The sequence below is a fragment of the Oryzias latipes genome, chromosome 18 (genome assembly GCF_002234675.1).
Source record: "Oryzias latipes chromosome 18, ASM223467v1".
In the NCBI taxonomy this organism is placed as follows: Eukaryota; Metazoa; Chordata; class Actinopteri; order Beloniformes; family Adrianichthyidae; genus Oryzias; species Oryzias latipes.
In genome coordinates, this window is record NC_019876.2 from 23,678,579 (window position 1) to 23,696,617 (window position 18,039).

The window sequence follows — 18,039 nt, forward strand, 5'->3', positions numbered from 1 at the left end:
ACTAACTTCTAGTTTCCTTCGTCAAGACAACAATAACACAACTGTCACAACGTCCTCGACTGAGAAGGAAGACAAAAAGTATTTCAACTGATTTAATAAAGACAAGAAAAATGTTATTTCAATAAAAATTTAACTCCAAAAATCTTAATAATGGTTTTTAATTATGAGTGAATGACATTTAATCATTATTAGCAAAAAAAAAAAAAACATTAGATTTTAGGAAAAGCAAAGTAAAGATTTGCTTCTAAAACAATCAAAGTACTTTTCTTCAAATGTGCTGCAGAGAAATCTTCAAGTCCAGATTGTCCACAAAGCAGTGAACTTCTTTCAGTCACCAAGAAATGAAAATGTTCTCATTCTGGTAAGTCTAGAATACTCACAGTGTGGACTGACTGATAGTAGTTCTGCTCTTTGTTCATCCGTGTCCTCTCTTCTAACAGCAAATGTCTTCATTCTTCTAAACCACTAAGATCAGCTTCTGGGATGTGAAGAGTCACATGGTCTCAGTGCAGAAACATTTTCTATTTCTGCATTTTATGGTCACTTCCTGGTTGAAGTGTTAACATCACATCATTCACACCAGATGAAGAAGAAAATATAAAAACTGCTGCAGTATGAGCTCATAAGATGATGAACTTTGTCTATTTTCATCATTTTGGTCTCGCATCTTATAGAGAATTTTTCTTGCTGAAAGACTGGAAAAGTCCATTGTTTTGGATCGAGTCCTGAACTCAGACTGGATTCTGTATTGTTCTGTATTTAGACTGCCGTGAAGCAGACTCTAATGTTTCAAACTAAATCTTATAAACAAAACTTATTTTCCTTTTATCTTTTTTCCTCAGAGGTCGCCACAGTGAGTCAGCTTCCTCCATCTAACTCTGTCTTCTGCATCCTCTCCTCTAACACCAGCTACATTCATGTCTTCATATCATCCATAAACCTCCTCTTTAGTCTTTCTCTAGACCTGTTGCCTGGCAGTTCTAGACTCAGCATCCTTCTATCTATATATTCCCTGTCACTCCTCTGGATACGTCCAAACCATCCAAAGTATCTTCATCTCTGCTGCCTCCAGCTCTGCTTCCTGTCTTTTCCTCAGTGTCTCCATGCAGAACAACATGGCTGGGCTCACCACAGTTTTGTAAACCTTTCCTGTCATTTGAGCTGAAACTCTTCTATCACGCATCACACTTTTCTCCACTCATTCCAACCTGCCTGCATTCGTTTCTTCACTTTTTTTCACACTCTCCATTACTCTGGACTGTTGACCCTAGATACATAAAATCTTCCACTTTTTATCTCACTCTTTTCCTTTCCAAGGCAAACCTCCACCTCTAGCTTCTCCTCCGACCGTTCCCTGCTCTCAATACAAATCACATCGAGAGCATCATCATTGATTTGGGTTCCACTTTAATAATCTGTTTCAGATCCATCAGAGCAGCTTCTCTATTGAACAAAAGATGAAATTGTGAAATGAAAATCACTTTTCTGGACAACAATCAAATGCTTTATCATTCAGAATATTCAGAACATGAAGACTCTCATTCATCCAGGTTGATTCCATCATAGTAGTAGGTTGAACAGGGCTGACTTAATATCGGCTATGCAAACCAAGAGACCAGACAGGCCTCGGTAAAGCTGCATAGATACTCCCCCTGATCTTGGTGGTCTTACTGGACAGGCGCTCCGTCCCTTCAATCCCAACGACCTGACCCTTCACTGTACAGAGAGGAGGACGTTGTATATTAATCGAGTGAAGGTTTTTAACAGAACAAAGCTGCTGAACCGCCTTCCCAGAGCATGGACTGCATGGATGCATGGACCGCAAACAATACGGAAGAGAACTGTGACCTCCAATGGAGGATCTTACATGGTGCTGTTGCTTTGAATTCTCTGTTCTCAGTCCCGTTGTTTCTGACCGCTGCCCTTTCTAGCCATAAAGAGAACGTTTTTTTTATGTTTTTAGTACATATGAGTGGCTTTCAAACGATCGGAATAACAGTGTTTGCTATTTTTAATGTGATTTTTTTTTCCCTTAGTTTTACTTATGTCTGAGTACGGTGGCCGAGAATTTGAGCAAAAAAAAAGAGCAACTACAAACAAAAAATTTAACTGCAAACAAAAAGTGATCACAGCCAAAAAATGTTGCTGCAAACAAAAGAAAGCTAGAACAGAAGTGAATCCACAACAGTTTATCGGGTATTGTTTTGCCGACAGCTCTCTGTCTGCTCGCTTGTTACAGGCGCAGACAGAGATCCGCTGAAGGATTAGAAATCTGCCTGCTTCTGTCTTCTCCGCTTGTCCCCTGCCCAAATATGTGGTGGGTTTTTGGCCGAGTCTATGGCGTTTCATCTCTGCCATAAAGTGAAAGGGTGTAAAGACAACTGAGCGGGCGTATTCAGGAACTGAGTGAGGAGCCTTTCAACCGCGCAGGTGCAATTCTAACCGAGCGACTCCGCATTTTACAACTGCAGGCCTGAAATCCTAACTGAGCGGTGATCCTGCTCGCTCACTTCACCTTTGCATGCTCGCCTGGGTTTGCGCGCAGTGTTAAGGGGGTGTGTTTGTGACTTGGGGCAGGAACCTTTCTGGTTGATCTGATCTGCTAAGATTTGCTTGTCAAATCCAGCAAAGCAGCGGTGGGTCTTTCTTTTAGGGGCTTTAATAGAAAGAAACAGCGGCCGTAACGTGGATTAATGGGATTAAAACGGTAACAAACGCAGTGATTTTCACATGAGAAAAATTTACAGCACAAAAAACCTCGCTGCACTTTCTTACCTTGGTCTTGGGTCATTGGTTAACGTTTTAATCCACGTTACATCAACGGTTTTTTTTTTAATGAATTTCTAGCATAAAGGGGTGGAGAACAAGTTTGACACAAAGATCCGACATTTTTAACTGTGATAGTCAAAGAGCCACACCACACACTGACCTGCACACACACACAACACACAATTAAAGCCATATTATTTTATAACACACAATACAACAACACCGGATTATACCGTGCCGTTTCAGTTATCGGTGTGTTTTTTTTTCTGTATTTAAAGTTACAATATACAGTTACAACATGCATTTTGGTGTGTGTTTTAAAAAGGCAGCGAGCGCAAAACTGAGTCAGTTGTGATTTTTTTTTCAGTCATCAATCAGCATCCAAAAATCCACCAAAGTCCTCATCTTCTGTATCTGGAACAGCTGGGCTACATTCCTATCAAACACGGCAGCTTCCCTTTCCTCATCGTCAGAGTCCGTCTCGTTGCAGTGCGGCTCCAAAGAACAAGCAGACAAGTCAGCCCAAACTCAAGTTCTGCAGTCCAGAAGTGTGGCATAGCTCGCCCGTTTCTGCCTGCCAGTAAAGGAGCGGAGGATGGACAGCTTTTCATTGTCATCTGCTGGAAGTTTCTGCACTCGAGTCGATCTTCCACCACAGGCAACCTCCTGTTCCACGGAAACTCTGCTGCTGATGCGTCTTCTTGTCTTGTCGGAGTTGGTTTTCCAGCGTCCTCACTAGCGAACCATGGATTCATTATTTTAAATTTTCTGGCAGCTGATGTTCGGTAAAGTTGGAAAGATCTTCACAGATTCAGACTTCCGGCTCCAAAGAAAAGTTTAGGGATTTTTTCCTTTCCTGATTTTCATCACTAATCAACTGATTCTTGCATCCACAGTGTTGGCCATGGTGAAAACAAAGCATGACAGTAATAAATATGCTTTAACAACATCTGCTGTAACAACATATTTTTTCCAAGCAGCACATAGCTTTTATGTTGCAGGAAAGGTGAAGAACAGACCCCTCCTGAGACCTCATAAATCTTTACACAGAAAACCCCCTCTGCTTCATTGGGTGAGTGACAAGAGGAGCATTTCTCAGTTCTCTGGCTTCACAGGAAGGAGCTGAGTTAGGAGTGACTGACCCTCGAGTCACCTCCTCTAATCAAATGAAGACATGACCCCCCCCCCCCCTCCCCAGGAGCAGTTCGAAATGGCATCTGTGGCGCTCAGGACAACTGGGCCCGACTGCCCACAACAAGGTACCCAACAGCAGAATGCACAGACCAGGGGCAGAGGGCGTGGCGGTAATGAACAGTACCCACGACCCCTCCAAGCCCCTCCTCCACTGTAGCGAGGACCACAGGAGTGGCAAGTCGGACAATACCATTTGTTGATGCAGGAGCCATGGTCTCTTTCCAAGCTCAGAGGTAACCCCATGATGGGTTTAGTGGACACTGGTGCAACATGTTCCTCTATAAACTGTCAGTTACCTCCATCTGCTCTGACAAATGAACATATGACTCCTCAAAACCTGCAAAAGACCATCCGACTGACTTTTGACCAGATGGTGGAACATTCATTTGTGCATTCACCACACACGCCTGTGAATCTGTTGGGACGGGACATTCTTGTCAAAACAGGAGCCAGCATTCTTTCAGATCGGATGCCATGCCACACACCACAGCCAACCCCCACTGCTGACATCGGCTGGATCCAGAGGCCCCTGACAACCCAGGTGTGTTCCATGAATTTCAGGTATGGAAGCCATGAATCCTGTCCTTGAAGCCATATTTTTCTGCCTCCGATGACCTGAACTGCACACTCTATTCTGACTGACAGGATGATCAACTGTATCAGGAAGCATTTTATCAGGTAGCAGGCCACATGTGGCATTTAAAATCCACTTACATATACATTGGTCCTGAGGGTGTGACGGTTTCATTGTTCATTCACACACTCACAATTGCAATGGCACCGGATGTAAGACACAGCTGTATCTCACATAGATTTAGCACTCCCCCTGGTCATGAGGCTCGGCAACTCGGACCCATGACTAAAAGGGACGTTAACAACACAAACTGTCAAAATTGTGCTTTTTCAGGTGTTCAACTTTCTTCCTCAATAAAAATTTACAGGTTAACCTTGCCTCCAACGACTAACTCCTCAGTTCTAGAGAATGTCTGCATTGTCAGACATCACAGAGAAGACGGAAGACGGATCATGAAGATGCAGAGGCGATGTTAAGAACGCTCCCTGACGCTTCATGCTCCACAGGTTAATTTGATGTTGGTTCATCCTCCACTGTTCCCACGGTGGAGATTCAGGTAACTGCAGGAGTGAAAGTTTTCAGACCACAGTACTGGTGGTGAAGGATGCAGATGAAGGGATGGAGGAAATTCTGACTGGTTTATGGAACTCTGGTGTCATTGAGCATTTGCTTTCTTCATGGTGTACTCTTTTGAGACCAGTTTTAAAAGCAGATGGTAAAACTTATCACATGGCACAAGATTTAAGGGCTGTTAATGACGTCACCATTACGCTAGTCTTACCCATCCCTGACCCATATTGCATGCTGTCAACTTTAACCCCACAATGGGTGTTGTTCACTGCCATCGATTTAGCAAATGTTTTCTTTTGCATTCCATTACATGAAAATAGCAGATATCTATTTGCATGTCAGTACAAAGGTGTTAATAAAATTGTCCTGGCATTTTCAATCAATGTCTGCAATTTCTCCTGCAGAATGTTGTCATACCAGAGGGTTGTGTTTTGTTGCTGTATGGTGATGACCTCCTGCTAGCAGCTCCAACTCCTGAAGCCTGCCTGCAAGCAATGAAAGATCTTCTGTTGAAGTTGTATGATTTGAGTTTTACGGTGTCTGTCGGCAGAACTGTTTCCAGCACAGGATCTTCAATGTCTATGGAGCATAGAATGTCTAATTTGCAGCATAAACATCTCGAGATGGTTTGGACATGTTGGTTTTCTTGGGTCTTTGTGGTTATAGTAGATATTTCTTCTTTGTTTTGTGGAACGCACTGCCTCCTTGAGGTCAATGATTAATGACAAGGGTGCGACTGACCTCATGGCTGCAAGGCAACAACAATAAGTTGTATCATTTCTTCACGTTGAGATCTTGCCTTTCACAGGAACGTGGACGGGACGCCTGTTCACCTTACCGGTGCACCAAACTGTTTGTTGTTTTTATGTTTTACTTTACATTTATTTCGTTTTATGTCTTTGTGCCTTATCTCTATTTAAATCTACAATGTTTCCCTCCACTAGTGGCCTGGGGTTTTCCCAGTCCAAGAGAGGGGGGTGGACAAAAGATGTCTTAATAATGAAAAGAGGGACAATGTGAAGGACATTGTTTTATTATTATCATAGTTTAAATGTATTTGTCTAGAAAGAATGTTTAAATGGTAACTCAGATTGACCATTTTAACTTTTTAGAGCTTTGTGTGTCTGTTCATCTTGTTCTCTCATCCACAGCAAGGATGAGTGGGTTTTACGACACTGTCCTAAGGTGATAAGGAATACTGGTGGAGTTAGAATAGAATCCACCAAATGGATCATTAGACGACAGCCCCTAATAAAATTTTCTCTTTGTCTTGAATTTGTTTCCCCCCACTCCTCTGCCCGGATACGGAGGAGTGGACTTTCATGATTGGACTGACTGAAACAGGCGGGCTCCTCTGTCAGCCAATCCGAGCGGCCAGAGGTGGATATTCGGCCGCAATGTTAGGTCAGAGTTCGCGACAAAATGGCCGCTAAGCCGTAGGTCGTGTGGCCGTCCCATAATGATTTCAAAACTTCTTTGGGATATCCACAACACGTGTGTTTTGGTTTCGTAACTGTACTTTGAAGTACATTTTATTTTGGTCACTTTTATTGAGTGTTCAGCTCAGGGCCCCAAGAGAGTTAGGGGCCCCAGGCTATCACCTACCTTTTCCCAATAGTAGGTCCCCCTGATGTTGAGTCTACTAGGTCAGTGGTCCCCAACCTTTTTGTCACCGCGGACCGGTACAAGGCAAGACACTTTTCCCGCGGACCTGTGTGTGTATGGGGTGGGGGGGCGGGGGTTGAGGTGCAACGCAAGACACGTTTAGCGTGGACCGGGGGTGGTATTTTCTCTTTAGTAATAATAATAACAATAATAATAATATTGTTTTTTTGCTCATTTTGGTTGTTTGGGTGTAATTTTAGCGGGGTGTATGTATAACGTGAAGTTTGGTGTTGCGACTTTGACGTGCATTAAGTGTGTCTGGTCACTTTTCAAAATAAAAAAATAAAACGTTTTTTTCGAAAAAACAATAAAATGGAAATTATTTTTTCTTTCTGTGCGTCCCGGTGCCAAAATTTCCCGGTGGTTGGGGACCACTGTACTAGGTCATAGGAAGAAAGATCTGCGAAAGCGTTCCTTCCTGCAGCGTGGTTTTAAAGTCTCTGACTGACTGAGCTACTCACTGCGCCCTACGGTCTGAGCATGAGGATAAGGATGATGATGAAGATGATGATGAGGATGAAGATGATGATGATGAAGAGGATTATCCATGAAGAATTCCAGTTGCAGTGACATCCTACTCTCACCCTCCACAGTCAGAGACTGTAGGGGACATCCCAGAACAGAGCCAGATAGAGTGTCCATCCTCCTATTAGTGAATCCTCCCCCCACTAACACTCCATAGAAGAGGGCAGATGCAATAACGTCATCTTGAACAACTTTTCAAGAGTCCTGCAAACTCTGGAGGACCCCAGTCTCCTTAGCCTCTCCTGGGATGCCGTGTTGTCTTTTTGGCGAAAAAGCGGCAGGACCATCACTGTTCAAACCATCTCAGGCACAAGATGTTTGCGCATTGGAGGGAACTTTTTGGCTAGATTCATGATGTGTATCTGCCAAAGCCATTCTGGGGAAACCATACACCCATTTTCAGAGATGCTGGCATGATCGTGTAAACGATGCACCAGCAGACCTCATCAGAATGCCTCAGACCACAAGTGAATGAATAAATAAAGGGTTTATTTCTATAGGACTTTACAATTCCTTTAGGAGTACCAAAGTGCTTCTCTATTATAAATAAATAAATAAATAAGTAAATAAATAAATAAATGTGCTTGTACATGAAACATCTCATGGATGCACTGGGACGCATCCTCAGTGATGTATACTGAGGTCATCGGGTGTTTCGGGTCTCACAACATCATACACCCTCATCCAGGCGACCCAGCGGGGGTTGATCAGACCCCGACTTGCGTCCCAGCAGCAGACCACGGATCAGCCCTCTTCATCCACAGCCACCTCGTGGCCTTCTCTGCGGCTTCGCACACAGATTGAATGGCCCTCTTTTTGGCCACCCCTGTGATGCCTAAACGGCAGAGGACTTTACAAAGGGAACGTCCCGCAAAGCCTCTACCGCCAACTTCTACAGGCTCATAGAATGTTTTCCAGCCTCTTTCCCTGCACCCCTCAACCAGTTCCTGGTACTTAGCGCGTTTCCTCTCGTTTGCTTCCTCCATACGCTCTTCCCAGGGCACCGTGAGTTCAATTCAATTCAATTCAATTCAATTTTATTTGTATAGCCCAAAATCACAACAACAGTCGTCTCGATGGGCTTCGAAGTAAAACATGAACTTAAAAGGATCACGAATACAAAGAGTTCAATAGGAAAATACTAAAATGAACTAACAAACTGACTAAGCTATACTGGCATCCCTGCCCTTAGACCCCCCTTCGCGGTAAGGAAAAACTCCCCAAAAAAACGGATTCCGGAAAAAACGAAGAAACCTCAGGGGTGGCCACATGAATGAGGGATCCTCCCCCAGGACGGACAGGCGATTTACCAGAACTCTTAGAGAAGAATTAACTTATCTAAATCTACAACTACATATATAAAAGTCCAGCAGACGAGCTTCATCCACTTCATCCAGTCGTGGTTGTGGGGACAGTCAAAGGAGTTCCAGCATGATCAGATGTTTTGAAGTCTCAGAGATTAATAACAGAGATTTGTTTTCTCACAATGTGCTGAGGGAACCTTAGCTGTTTTTCTAGGTCAACCTGCAGCTGCCAGTCCAAGGCTTTGTGGAGGAGGCCTGTCGGTAATTGTTTTCGCGCCTGAGGTTTCTCCCCAGCTTTGATGAAGGGTACTGCCTTCTTTGGAGCGCGCTGGTTTTTGCTGGCTTTTATGGCTGAGGCTAAACTCTCAGCAAGTGCTTTAAGCACCTGGTCATGGCGCCAGCGGTAGCGACCATCAGCCAGAGCCCTTGGGCAGCTGCTAAGGAGATGTTCTAATGAGCCACTCCCAGGGCAAAGAACACAGGATGGTGTTTTACTCTTTCCCCAGACATGGAGGTTTGCTGGGCAGGACATCATAGACAGCTTGTACCAGGAAACGGACCCGATGGAAGTCTGCCTGCAAGATCTCTGCCCACCTAGTCCATGATCCCTGCTGCCGAAGACCCGTCAACCTGCGCGCTCGCTCTTCCTCCACACCTGCTCGGACCTCTTCCTGGAGTAGACGGTGTCTTTCCTTGCCATGGGCCTGGCTGACCACAGTCTTTGGGAGGTAGCTCAAACTCGCTCTAAATAAATAAAAAAATAAATAAATAAAGGGAAGTGATTGATGTTTCATCGTTAGTCTTCCATCATATCAACTGTTTCAAGAAGGTTCAATGTTGCAACCTCACCACTCTAGGTGGCTTTAGTGTAAAATAGGCTTGACAGATGAACATGCTTTTCATATCTTAAACAGGAATTTTGTAAATAATTTTGTATAAATGTGTTTCTTAATCTACATAAACCCAGGTAAGTAAAGCCCTAATCACAACTGTCATTTGGCAGGAATGTTAAGCATGGACATGTGGAGTACCAAAATATGTGTGTGTAAATGTATAAGTGCACTGGGGTGGAGTTTTTAAAAGGTTTTTTTAAATTGGCAGGTAGGGCACTATTTGTCAGGGAAACCAACTCACAACTGCAGAGGATGTGAACAGATAGTCTGGCTCTTGAAGTCAAAGCAGGTAAAGGGGTGGGGGAGGATATTAGACTCGCCACCATCAATGAACCTGGTGTGGGGAGGGTTCACCGAGGGGGCCGCCATTGCAACTGGAGATCACTTGTTTGACCCGTGACTTATGGAATATAGGATTGACCCGTAATGGTCTCTGGAGGCAGTGGCACTGCCACAAGGTTAACTACTATGGAAATGGCAAATAAAGCCACAAAGTGGGGTTCCAGTTTGCTGTTTTTGAGCCACAGGGGATCCTTGACCTATAGCATACTGCAGAGCGGCAGACCCCCTCTTGTCAGTGTACCTCTTCTAGCCAATGCTCAGCAGTTTCTGTCAGGTGATCCTCCATGCCCTGTGAAAGCTTCAAAACAAGGACATGGGAGAAGGTGCAGTAATCCCCCCGTATTTGCGGGAGTTACTTTCCTCAGCCCCCCGCGAATTACGAAAATCTGCGAATAATTGACGCTGTTTTAAAACTCCCAAAGCCTTATGTTAGCTTTACTCATTAATACAGTAAGAGTCTTGTAATGTATAGTAATGACAAAGTACATTTTAATTTTTACATAGTAATGTTTATTAACAGTAATAAAAATATGTGAAATATTGTAATATGGAAATGATTACTGTACATGTATTACAGTGTTATTAACTGTCGCCATTCCTCGTCTCTTCCCACTTCAGGAGTCGGGAGATGGTGTCGTATCTTCTCCGGGCGTGTTATACTTTTTTTTTATGTTCGTTATGAACATAGTTATAGGCAGCCGGCCCCGTTGTTTTTTTCATACTGGTGAAGAGGTATTTGTACGTTGACATAGCAGAATCAATTGCATTTCAGAACTGTAGCGCACGAACCATGTAAGGGTCCCACGATTTAACGTTCTCCTGCAGTTGTTTTGCTGCTTGCATGAGATCAGCCAACCGTTCAAGAGTTAGGCCTTCATCCTCTTCATCCTCTTGTGATGGGCCTTCCTGGTCCTCTGTTCCGTTTTCACTGACGGACTGCGTCAGCTCTGCCAAACCTTGATCAGTCAGAGGCTGCGAGTGGGCGTCAACCAGTTCATTGAACTCTTCGTGGGTGACGTCATCAAAGCCGTCACCGTCTTAAACGCATCTTGAACACGTAAACAAAAAATTTACAGTACAGTACAGAGTAAATTGTTTTTCAAAATTCGCGGAATGAGGGCTGTGCTGCGTCTCACGCTTGTGATGTCACGTCATCTGCGGCCACCCGCGAATGGGCGGGGTGCGAATATTAAACCGCGAATGGGCGGGGGATTACAGTACGTTCCTTCTCCTGGGGTCCAAACAAAGGGCGACTGATAACCATAAACCACCTGAAAGAGTGACAACCCTGTGGCAGAGGAAGGATATGGCATTATGTGCGTTATCTGCCCATACTACATTCCAGGTCCAAGATGAAGCCCACAGAGCAGCTGCAGGGACGTCTATAGCAGCTGGTTAAGTCACTTCATTTGTCCATTAAACTGTGGATGGAAACCGAAAGATAGATTGACATTAATCCCAAGTAGCTATCAAAATAATGAATTGCAGATCGCGGTCGGACACAATGTCCCTTTTTGAAATTTTTGAAGTTGTTACGCCCCCTTTTTGAGTCTAGGGGTACCTAGGAGGCAGTACATAAAAAGTAATTGTTTTGGCTACCAATTTGAATTAACAAAAACACCAAACGAGTGTCTCCATACAAATTTAACAAATGTAATTACAAATGAATAAATATCAACAAGAACTAAAAGTAAGGCAAAAAGGCTTCAGGGTGAACCAAGGCCAAAATAACAAACAAAAATCCCACTTGAGAAACAGTCTCCAACAGTCAAAACTGTAGTGAGTCACTGAGATGGGGGTGATGAGTCACTAGAGTGTTTGAAGACCATCAGGAGACATTTTTTTTTTTTTTTTTTTAACTTGTCCTGTCCAACAGCTGGGAAGACAGATGAGAGCTGAGGGCCTCTTGTGTTGGACATATTTTACTTTAACAAGAGAGGTTATTAATCTTCAGACAAACCCAAGGTATGTCTGGATAAACCCCTTTTGTAATTGAGGCCAAACTTTATTTTTTTCAATCATGTTTGAAAATCTTTGGTGTTGGACCGGACGGAAAAGGAAAGAAGGGAAGAAGAGAGAGGGATGTTAGAGAGGGGGGGGGGATGATAGTGAGAGGTAGTAAGCAACCAGTAAGCAGACAGGTTTACTGGTTGTTTATCATTACGGTAAGGTTCAAATGTAGTACAAAAAGGGCGGGGCCTGTCCACACACACACCAAAATGTCACCAACATACCTGCCAGCTGCAAAAATGTCCACATGTCAACATGTACACAAAACAGATAGTGTTCACTCACGCATACCTATGCCTTTAAACTAACTAGTGTGAAATCTTTCATTCATTCAGTCATGCAAACTATTAGTGCAAAGGTGAGCTAACACCTGTGCTCATGTGAGTGTTTATGTTCTTCTAAAATGGATGGTTGAATGTGAAAAGAAGGAGGAGGAGCGCCCAGCCACCCCCAAACCCAGACCCCTGCCGCAGCAGCAGCAGCAGCGGCAGCCGGAACCCCCCAACGCCACACAGCAGCAGTCAGGGGACAACCGCCCCCCGGGCGACCAAATCCGCCACCCAGGCCAGGACCAGCAGGACCGCCGCGAGGCCCCCAGAGCCAGAGAGCAGGAAAGCACAGGGGAAAGAGAGCGGCGCCCCAGCCCAACCAGGAGAGCAGCCCCCCCGCCGCGCCGGAAGAGCCCAACGCAGGGCCCCACCCGAGAAGGGCACCCACAGCCCCAGACGAGCACCCCATCACCCCACCCAGGAGTTCCGGGCATCCCCCCGCCCCAACCCCAGGTACGAGGCAGGACCCCCCAAGGGAGACCCACTCCGCACTCCAGGCAGGCAGCCACCCACCCGGCCCACGGTGGGCCCAGGGAGGAGCAAGGCAGGGGCCAGCCACCCCCACCCCGGAGGGGAGCACCCCGGGGAAAAAGGGGGGCCCACAAGGGGTGTTGTAAACATGGCCCGACCAGGCTCGGCCACTGTTGGAAGTTTGACGGGGCCCAGCGTCCAGGGGTAAGGACCAGAACCCACCCCCAGGGACACGGACAACCCCCGGCTCAGCTGTAATGTGAACCCTCCCCCACTGAGCGGAGAGAGCACCGCCGGACCCAGGAGACCGGCACCCAGGGGACACGGCAGCCGCCGCCAAGGGACCGGTACCCCCCACCAGGTAAGGGGTAGGGGACAGATGGTCCTAGGTCCCACCTTCCTTGCAAAATGTGTGTGTATGTGTGTATGTGTGTTTGTGAGGGTGTGCGTGTGCATGTGTGTGTATTTTATGTTGGAGAGTATAATTTGAGAGGGGAGGGGTGTGTGTAATAAGACGGGTGCAGTTAAAATTGGCGGGTAGGGCACTGAGGGGACATCTCCTGATTACTCACAGTGATGTCCCCTCACCCTCCCCACCAAGGGGCCCTAAATGTCTATGGTGCGGTTAAAATTGGCAGGTAGGGTGCTAGGACCTTCAGGAGATATTTGACTTCTGTCATTGTTAATCAGGGTTACATTACAAAGTATTGAAGTAATGTTTTGTTACTGACCGGAAACGTATTTTTGCACCATTATATAAATGATTTTTAAATCATGCTATTTTATTTCCTGGATAGTTTTTTTTTTTTACATTCTGTCTTAAACAATTAAAATGTATCTAACACTCTTACAAGATCAGAAGATAATCGCAGTGGGATTTTTGGAAATGATGTCCACGTAACACTTTTGAAATCATTCTTGATGAAACAGCTTTCACACATATGACAAATACTTTTTTACAGCACCGTTATGTAAATGTCACTGGTTAAAAAAAGAACTGTGAAGGAGCTGTAGAAGCAGAAGCAGTGTTATCTATGGGAAAATGAGTTACTTACTAGCAGGTCTTTTTTTGTATCGCCTTTCTCACCTACCTCAGCATCTGGGGTTTTTCAGGTTTTGCTGTAGAACGATGTTAGCTGACACTATTTTAGGCAGAGTGTTTGGCCTTTCTAAACTCAGCCTTCCTAATAAACTTAAGCAAACAGCAAAGCCAGAATTAATTTAAAATGTAAAATATATTTTCTCTGCTGCATGGTTGTGTGGTGGTTAGCACTCTTGATTTACAGTGACTAGGTCCCTTCAATGTTTGCAAGTTCTCATTGTGCTTTTGTGGTTTTTCTCTGACCACCTGTGCTTCTCCTCACAGTCCAAAACATGACTAATGTGTTGGCCGGTGGTGACATGAAGCCTCTGCAGACATTCAGGTCTCTCTTGGTTTCATGGTTTCTTTCTTGAGGCTTCAAATGAACATGAGGGACCCCTGCTGGTCTCTCATAATAAAACCAAAAATGTTTCAAAGCTTTATTGCATTTAAAAGAGGCTTTGTTTGGACTTTAATTTTTACCTAACATGTAAAAAATATGGCTTATTTAGTATGTTGGAACACGTTGCAATGATGGTGGTTATTTACTTTGAAGAAGTGAATTATTTATAGAAGGGAGTTGAAATGTGCAGTAAAGTTGTTGACCAAAAAAACGTGTTGAAAACATAAATAGTAGTTTGGATTTATGCAAAGTTGTATTCTTAAAACAAAAAAATAATAATAAGGATTTTTTTGTGTGTATTTTTGTCAAACATCAAGATCCTGTCTTTTTAGTGTTGAACAGATATTTTCTGTCGTGATCCAAAAGTTTTTGCTGAGTCATGATTCCTCTTTCTATCATTGACCAAAAATGGCATGATGACCGACAGTTTTGTTCAGAAATGCAGAAACAAATGATTTATGAATATATTCAACAACTAATGAATCCTAACATCTATTTATTTGAAAATGTGACTGAAGTTGTCTGACTGCCCTCATGTGTCAGACAATTCTTTAAACCTGATGTAGACGTAAAGTTGACATGTAGTGTCAACATACACACGTTACACGAGTCAAGAGGTGGAGTACAAGGTGTTGCAGCTGGGAGGGGCCATCAACAACACCTACTTATTGTGAAAATAATGAAAATGTAGATAAAGGAAAAATAGTTAAAAGTTATCTTTTTAAATATAAACTGCAGTTCAAAGGTTTGGGGTCACTTAGAAATGCTTCTGTTTTTGAAAGAAAATACCTGTTTTTTCTTTTGTGAAGATAACTTTAAACTAATCAGCAAAACACTCTATACTACAGAGCCCTCCAGGCACCAGTGGTTTAACAAAAAATCTTACAAACCGTCTGTACTTGCTGTTGCGCAATCATGGGTGCACGGATATTGCATGTCTCTGAGCAGAGCAGCCAGACTCAAATTATTCGTGTTTGAAGGCAGGGGAGGGTGCTTTGTTACGGTGTGCCCAAGAGGAGGCTTCGGACCGCAGTCCATCCGCCTGTTCTGCGTGAGCGGGCTGCTGAAGAACCGTGTCTCTGGTGCAAGCAGATGATGGGCTTTGGGACTGGAGGAGGCAGCTTTTGAATGAACAGTCCTGACAAAAGGCTACACAATCATTTGAATTTGTGTTTCCAGTCGTGTCCAAACCAAATAAAGGCTGATGTTACTCCAGTTAAAGTTCATCCACGGCTAAATGTTGTTAGCACATATTAACCTAATCCTAACCCTTCTTCCGCGTCAGTTCGGCCAAGAAAAACACACTGGCTGCCCGGATTTAAAAAACTATAAACTAACATGCACTTAATAATGATCATAACAATAATAAAAGCCCGTTCAGAAAATCATCTTGCTCTAAGTCAGAGCTTTGTTTACAATGGAACTTCCAATTTCTTCTTCCCTGGTTGTACCGTAGTTTGTCCAGACCAATCACTATCTTACACGTCATTAGATTAACATACAGCCAGTCAAATGTGTGTGTGACTTCATCATTAGCTGCACAATATTATTGTGATAATTGATTATGATTATGATGTTGGTTTTTGGTGTATTATCTACTTGGTGACTGGAGGCCTACACCCATCTGCTGTAGTCCTTCGCTTTCCCTCTCCACTTTCTGGTTTCATTGTCCACTGGTCCCACTTTGCTGTCCCAGTCATGTGGCCGAGCCCAGACTCTACGATGTCCAATTCCTGGGGCTGGCATGCTTCAAGCACCACCACCGCTGCCGCCACTGCCGCTCCACACCACCACACGTGTAGCCTCCGTCTATGGTGCTCCACAACACCACGCATGTGGCTCGCATTGCTGGTGCTCCAACAGCAGCAGCTCTTGTGTTGTCTTGCATTTATCCTGGTCCAAGTCCAGCTGTTCATCCTTTTTAAACTCCAACCCACCTTTATCACACACATCTGCGAGTGATCAGCAGCTTTGCCATGAGCCATTCCAGGGCGCTTGGAGTTTTAGGTTTCACAACCAGGACCAATAAAAAAATTAAAAAAACATAAATGGTACAGGAAATTAGGAAAATCACCCCGTTACAGTTACTCTTCAGGTTTATTGTAAACCCTTGTTTTTTTTTCTAGTTCTTTATGAAATTCAGATTATGTAGTCACTGCAAAATAAAGAGTGCAATATATTTTTTACATAACATTAATTTCTCAAAACCTTTAAATAAGGAAACGTTTCAGACTGAAACAATTGAGCCAATTTTCAGAAATTAAAATAATGTTTTATGCTTGAAGTCATCAATGTCTGGTTTGAGGACTGAATCTAAACTAACTGACTATTAATTTCTATGTGAAGTCACATCTCATTAACTTACATTGGATGTTACAAACACAAACATAAACCAAACTACAAACAGCAAAAGTTTTAATGCCTACCAGGTTTTAGAGACTATGAATACACTGAAACTTTGTGTTCTCTATAGTTTTCTTTTCTCTCCTGTCTCTCCTCAGTGTCCATAATTAAAGTCCCCATTCTGACTTCCACACACGTTTCAAGTGATTCCAACCAATTCTGCACAGTTTTAGTGACCTGCAGTTTAAAGTCCACCAACAATGTCCACTACAAGTTGATTGTTGGGAATCAAACCTACGATGCCTCCAGTCTGCAGCACAACATCAGGAACCAGGGACAAGTGCAGAAGTTTACCTGCACAGCCTCCAACTATGTCAGTAATAGAACGGGATCCACAACTGCCACGTGTCCGGACCATTTAACTGGAGGTACGTTCACACAATATTGATGAACAGCAGGTATTGCTCATGTTTCTAATTATGACTTTTTGGATTGATCAAAATCAGGACTCTCTTCAATTTAAACAGCACTTTGGATCAGAACACAGTTGTATCAGACTGCAGTCGTCTGGACACTGTAATACTAATGAGTCTCTGATGCTACGTTCACACCGGGAATGTGATGCACCTTCCTGAACACACATTTAGGTCATGGTGTTCACACTGGACTACCCGTTACTAGAGCATGTTTGCCATCTATAGTTGGAAGAGGCTTGGTGTGAAATGTTCAAGTGATGCAAATCTGTGGAATCTTGCTCCAGGCTTGTTCTTTCACAGCTCTATTCTGGTAACTTGGTGTCATTTAATTCTGGCTGGACCCAAACCGCAAATTATAATTGCTACTTCATGATCACTTTTCAAAAGCCGCCACCAGTGTGTGAATGTGTGTGTGAATGGGTCTGTGAGTGTAAAGCGCTTTGGAACTTCGAAGAAGATAGAAAAGTGTTAAATAAGTATACGACTGAAAGGATGAAAATGGACAAAGTTCATCTTCTCATGACTTCATGCTGCAGCAGTTTTTATATTTTCTTCTTCATCTGGTGTGAATGATGTGATGTTAACACTTCAACCAGGAAGTGACCATAAAATGCAGAAATATAAAATGTTTCTGCACTGAGACCATGTGACTCTTCACATCCCAGAAGCTGATCTTAGTGGTTTAGAAGAATGAAGACATTTGCTGTTAGAAGAGAGGACACGGATGAACAAAGAGCAGAACTACTATCAGTCAGTCCACACTGTGAGTATTCTAGACTTACCAGAATCAGAACATTTTCATTTCTTGGTGACTGAAAGAAGTTCACTGCTTTGTGGACAATCTGGACTTGAAGATTTCAATCATAATTAAAAACTATTAAATGTATTAAGATTTTGTGTGTTAAATTTTATAGAAATAACTTTTTTCTTCTCATCTGTTTTCATTAAATGAGTAGAAATTCTGTTTTCTTCCTTCTCAGTCGAGGACGTTGTGACAGTTGTGTTGTTGTTGTCTTAAAGAAGGAAACTAGAAGTTAGTGAGTCTTTTCCATTCAATATTTACAGAAAACATCATGTTTTTTTAGTTTCT

At 43.5% G+C, this 18,039-nt stretch overlaps 1 protein-coding gene across 1 annotated transcript in view; it reads left to right on the forward strand.

The window, feature by feature from the left end:
- The first annotated feature begins 17,963 nt into the window (after positions 1 to 17,963).
- The window catches only part of LOC110013936, a 105,954-nt gene continuing 105,878 nt past the window's right edge, over positions 17,964 to 18,039 (forward strand). Inside the window, exon 1 of the mRNA XM_023948906.1 lies at positions 17,964 to 17,982. The gene's annotated coding sequence lies outside the window, so the exon portion shown is untranslated. The remainder of the gene's footprint in view (positions 17,983 to 18,039) is intronic.